The 6000-nt window shown below is 44.2% G+C and overlaps 1 protein-coding gene across 2 annotated transcripts in view; it reads right to left on the bottom strand.

The window, feature by feature from the left end:
* Positions 1-328, bottom strand: part of PDCL (phosducin-like) — an 8059-nt gene extending 7731 nt beyond the window's left edge. Inside the window, exon 1 of one of the 2 annotated variants that reach the window (XM_005880909.2) lies at positions 112-328. The gene's annotated coding sequence lies outside the window, so the exon portion shown is untranslated. The remainder of the gene's footprint in view (positions 1-111) is intronic. The other variant, XM_005880910.2, reaches the window with a different exon arrangement.
* Positions 329-6000: the final 5672 nt, after the last annotated feature.

Genomic DNA, 6000 nt, shown 5'->3' with positions numbered 1-6000 from the left:
GGCAGCGAGGGAGGCGGGGCAGGGAGTCGCGGAGACCACGGGGGTCGAAGGGACCGCGGACAAAGCTGGCTCGCCCGCCACCCGCATTCCACCCGCATCTTCCCCGCCGACCTCAGCGCAGTTACCGGCCTAGCTCGGTCCGGACCCTTCGGGCTGGCGGCTCCGGACGCTTCGGAAGAAAGGGAGCGCCCAGCTGGAGGGGAGAGAAGTGGGTCAGCGCCTGGAGCCCCGAGAGAAAAGCCGCGGTGTCCGGCTGTGCGGACCCATGGGCCGGCCTTCCTGTGTCAGGGCAGATGCACGCAGCCCAATGAGAGCGATCCTTTCTCGGGCCGAGGGCGGGGCTACGGGTCCGACTCTGGGACAAAACACCTCGACAATAGTAATACGCTTTCGTTTTCTTTGTTTTTTAAATACAACGAAAGGCTGCATTACATATGCCCAGCCTTGAACAATAAAAAAAACCTATTTCGTTACCTTTGAAATTTACGAACTATTCCCTATACATATTTTTACTAGACCTTATTCAAACCCGAGCTGCATTACATATGCCCAGCCTTGAACAATAAAAAAAAACAACTGTTTTGTTACCTTTGAAATTTTCGAACTATTCCCTATACATATTTTTAATAGGCCTTATTCAAACCCGAGGATGTGTTTTTATTGATTTGAGAGAGAGAGAGAGAGAGAGAGAGAGATTGGTTACCTCCCATGCGCGCCCAGACAGGATGGAACTGCAACCTAGGTATGTGCCCCCGGATGTGTTTTTATTGATTTGAGAGAGAGAGAGAGAGATTGGTTGCCTCCCATGCGCGCCCAGACTGGATGGAACTGCAACCTAGGTATGTGCCCCGACGGGAATTGTATGGGAGGACGCTCCAACTGATTGAGCCACCCAGGCAGGGGCATGTACTGGTAGATTATTTTATTGTTCTTAATCACATCACGTCTATTACAGAAACAGAGACATGAAGTACTTTTTGCCCAAGAACACACAGCTCTTGAGTAAAAATTTTAAAAATTCCAGGTCCATGGTAACTAAACGCAGTGTGCCATCCTGGGTTGTATCCTAGGACAGGAAAAGGACCGGAGGGCTGGGGGAACCTGGGGCCCCAGCAGGAAAAGGAGTGCGCAGGAGGCAGGGTTAATGAGCAAAAGGAGCAGGTGCTAAGAGGAAGGAAAAGGACAACTGACAAATTTGAGTAAGGTCTGTTAACTAATAATAGTCTTGTATCAATTGTTTTGATAAGTGAACTACAGGTTAGGTTAGATGTTAACTTTTGGGGATGTGGGTTAAAGAGTATAGGGGAACTTTACACTATTTTTGCAACTTATTCAAGACCTAAAGTGATTTCTGAGTCCTTATTGAGGTGTCCAATACACACCACAAAGTAATTCATAGAAAGCTTTGTGTAAATTGAATCATTCAAAATAGACTAAAATTATACACAGTTTAATATAGGACTCTTAATTTAAGAAAGAAATTCTTTTGTTTGGTGGTTTGGTTGTTTTTGTGTCTGTTTGTTTGTTGTTAATCCCCACTAGAGAGAGTTTTTTCCATTGCTTTTCAGAGAGAGTAGAAGGGAGGGCGGGGGAGAGTGAAGAACATCAATGTGAGAGAAATACATCTACTGGTTGCCTCCCACAGGAGCCTTGACCAGGAGGGGTAGGGAGCGAATCTGAAACCCAGGTACAGGTGCCCTTGATCAGGATTTGAACCTGTGACCCTTTGGTGTGCAGGCCGACACTCTAATCACTGAGTAACACTGGCCAGGGCAAGAGAAAGATTAATTTATGATTCTGCAACCGTCTGAAATTGCAAATTTGTATATGTGCATATTTTTCTGAGAAGCTGTTTGTTCAGGCTTTCAAGAGTCAGAACCCTCCCCCGTCCCCAAATATAAGATGCTTTTGTTCCGGCCCTCCGGTCCAGTTTAAGAACCCATTGTGGCCTTCGAGTCAAAAAGTTTGCCCACCCCTGCTCTAACCACTGAGTAACACTGGCCAGGGCAAAGAGAAAGATTCTTAATTTATGATTCTGCAACCATCTGAAATTGCAAATGTGTATATGTGCATATTTTTCTGAGAAGCTGTTTGTTCAGGCTTTCAAGAGTCAGAACCCTCCCCCGTCCCCAAATATAAGAACAATTCATTGAACAGATCCTATGGTAACTTTCTGTATTTTTGTTTGCATGAACAGCTGACTTGAATATGCTTATGATCTGCTTTTTAGTGACCAAACCAGCACCCAGCAACAGTGCCTCTTCAAAGGAGATTCCCCATAAATATTTGTTAAATCCATACTATTTGCATACTTTGCTTTGAATTTTATTTTTACTCACAGCCCCCTGAAACAGGGGTCTTCTTCATCCATGGTGGTTCCTTGTCCTTCAAAATCCACGTTAAGGCTGTACTCCTCAGTACTGCCCAACAATCTTAATAATCGCCCCCACTCTCCCAATCGCTAAGAGAAGCAATTCACATCTCTTCTTTCAGGTCTTTAACACTCCCTTCCCTCGCCTAGCTCAGTTTATAACCTTGGTTCCTATTTCACCTGAAAAATAGAAGCAATCAAAAGAGACTTGCACTTGCTCTAGCTACTTTGGCTCAGTAGACAGAGCGTTGGCCTGCGGACTAAAGGGTCCCGGGTTCGATTCTGGTCAGTGGCACATGTCCTGGTTGCAGGCTCGATCCCCAGTAGGGGGCGTGCAGGAGGCAGCCACTCAGTGATTCTCATCATCAATGTTTCCATCTTCCTCTTCCTTCCTCTCTGAAATAAAAAAAATATATTAAAGAAAAGAAACAAGCTCCCCCCCAAAAAAGAAAGATTTGCACTTGAGTCCCCCCTCAAAATGTACCCACAATCCCCTAATCTGTATCTATTAAACGAATCACCAGGGCAGTGGATCCACCCCTCCAGCCTAGTAAAGGACTCTGCTCCTGCAGTGACCTGCACACTCTCTCTCCCCTGCATATTCGGGCTTTCTTTCTACAGCGTACTAATATGTTTCCCTAGTTCTCATCTCTAAAAGAATCCTCTCAGATACCATTTTCCACCGTTCAGATTGTTAAAAATCAAATTTTGATAACAGTGAGACTGGGGAAGATGTTGCTGGTAAGAGTATAAATTGATACGACTCTTATGGATGGCAATTGAGAAATATCTATCAGTATTGCAAAAGTATACCTTTAGCCAGCAATTCCATCCTGGGAGTTCATCATTTAGACCAGTGGTTCTCAACCTGTGGGTCACGACCCCTTTGGCAGTCGAACGACCCTTTCACAGGGGTCGCCTAAGACCATCCTGCATATCAGATATTTACATTACGGTTCATAACAGTAGCAACATTACAGTTATGAAGTAGCAACAAAAATAATTTTATGGTTGGGTCACAACATGAGGAACTATATTTAAAGGGCCAGAAGGTTAAGAACCACTGATATAGACATACTTGCATGAATATATTATTTACTTTTTTAAAAAGCAAGGTGAAGAACATTATGTATTAGTTTCCTGTCTTTTGCATAAAAATATATGAACAAATTTTTGCTTATATATGCATAAAGAAAATCACTGGAAAAATATATATAAAATATGTTTGTTTGTTTTTTGATTTTTTAGAGAGAGGAAGGGAGAGGGATAGAGAGTTAGAAACATCGATGAGAGATAAACATCGATCAGCTGCCTCCTGCACACTCCCCACTGGGGATGTGCCCGCAACCAAGGTACATGCCCTTGACTGGAATCGAACCTGGGACCCTTGAGTCCACAGGCCAACGCTCTATGCACTGAGCCAAACCTGTTAGGGCTGGAAAAAATATATATAAGAAATTTTTTAAAAGTTATTTTTGAAGGACAGATGAGAATCAGGGGACTTTTTATATAACTTAATACGTATAATTAAAAATATATATATTTTTAGAGGAGGGAGAGAGAAACATTGATGTGAGAGCAAAACACTGATTGGCTGCCTCCTGCATGCCCTCTATCAGAGATTGAGCCCACAACCCAGACATGTACTCTGACCGGGAATCAAATTGGCAACCTTTTGATGTACAGGACAATGCCCAAGCAACGGAGCCACACCGGCCAGGGCCATATGTGCAATTTTTAATCATCTGAAAATACTAACCTATTCTGTTCCAAAAATACTGCTCTGTAATTTTGCATTTTTTGGTATTGTCATTGTCTCGTTTTGGTACCAAGGTTATATTGATCTAATACAACCAGTTAGGAAGTTCCCTCCTCCTCTATTTTCTGCAAGTTTCTGTAAATTGGTGTTTTTCTTCTTTAAATGTTTAATAGAATTCACCTGTGACACCATCCGGGCCCAGAGTTTGCTTTGTGGGAAGGTTTTCATAATGAATTCAATTTCCTTAGTGGATAGAGGGCTCAGGCAGGCAGCTTCTAATGGCTCCTGTCTCGATAAACAATTCATTGCCTCTCAGCTCCCAATTCACCCTTCTTGCTTTGCAGTAATGAACAGAATTCCATTAAGCATCTGTGCTTTGCAGTGAGCAGAATGATAGATAAGCTTTCTCAGTAGACGGCATTGGAGGGGCAGTGGTCACTGATATGGCTAAAGGACATCCAATGGAGAGTTTCTCCGGCCATGCGGGTCCAATACATGTGGTCCCTTGATAACCTTGCAGCCTGCCAGGCTCAGCAATAATTTTTCCATGAACCTCTCCACAGGGAAATCGGTACCCTGAGGATGGAGGGATAGCCTGGGGAGCGGAGGAAGAGCAGAAACTGAGATTTGAACATGTTCAGTTGGAGCTGTTAGAGATCCCAATGGAGATGTTTAATAGACTGTCCTACCTACACTGTCCACAGCGCTGAGAATGACCACTCCCACCTTACAAAAGCTCACCATCTGGTTGCATTATATTCATTCTGGTTGTATTATTTCTCAGTATCTACATACACCTTTTATTTACTTCTTGTCTGTCCCTCCAACTCTAAGTTTCACGAGGTGAGGGACTAGTTCACTCCTGCGTCCCTACTGCCTAGTACATCGTTCATTCTCAAAATTATTTGTTGAATGGGTCTCTGAAGACGGCATGGCCCTGGACGTTTGATGACGGATGTTTTTAATGCACCTGAGCAGAGACAGGCCCCCAGCCCTTTTATGTTCATTACAGCAGTAGTTCCCAAACCTTTCTGCACCTTGGGAGCACCTCTGGAGCTTCCAAAGGACTGAGGCCTGGCTCCACCCCTGGAGATGGTGATTTAATCGGTCTGGGGTGTGATCTGGGTTTGGGGATTTTTAAAACATCCTGAGGTGATTGTAATGTGCAGGTTGGACCTAACATAAACTGATGAACAAAAAGAGATCCAGAGACAGAGAAGCATCGAACAGACCGTCAAACCTCAGAGGGAAGGCAGGGGAGGATGGGCCAGGGAGGGGTGGGGGAGAGTAAGGGATCAACCAAAGAACTTGTATGCATGTAAGTATAACCAATGAACACAGACAAGAGGGGGCTGAAGGCCTGGCTGGGGGGTGGGGGCAGGCTGGGAGAGGACAATGGGGGAAAGGGGACATATGTAATATTTTCAACAATAAGGAATTAAAAAAATGTAGTCTTTGCATGATCATTACTTGGCTATTAACTATACAGGAAATAAAACCTTCCTGAAATTTCATTTCCTTCATTACGTTGCCTCTCTTTTGCCTGGATCAACTATCCATGGTTCTTCCTCTTCTTGCCGATTTCGGTCGTCAGTCCAGGGTTACATGTTTCACAAATAATCTTGTGTTCTCAGCAGTGAGGTCTGGGATTCTAAGCCAAATTTAATCCACAATAATGTGCAGATGTCTGATATGCTCTCTACAACAAATCCCATCAGTTACTCTCTCCCTCTTTTCAAACCCATCTCTTTCCCTCCATCCTCGCTTTGGTCATGCTCTACACTTACATTGACATGGCCTCCCTGCTGGTCTGTCTCCAGCTTCAACTCACACCACTGCCAAAGGGATCATTCTAACACCCCAAGTTGTT

This window comes from Myotis brandtii, unplaced genomic scaffold (assembly GCF_000412655.1).
Source record: "Myotis brandtii unplaced genomic scaffold, ASM41265v1 scaffold658, whole genome shotgun sequence".
Classification (NCBI taxonomy): domain Eukaryota; kingdom Metazoa; phylum Chordata; class Mammalia; order Chiroptera; family Vespertilionidae; genus Myotis; species Myotis brandtii.
The sequence above is the reverse complement of the archived record's forward strand: the minus strand, read 5'-3'. Positions and strand labels throughout refer to the sequence as shown.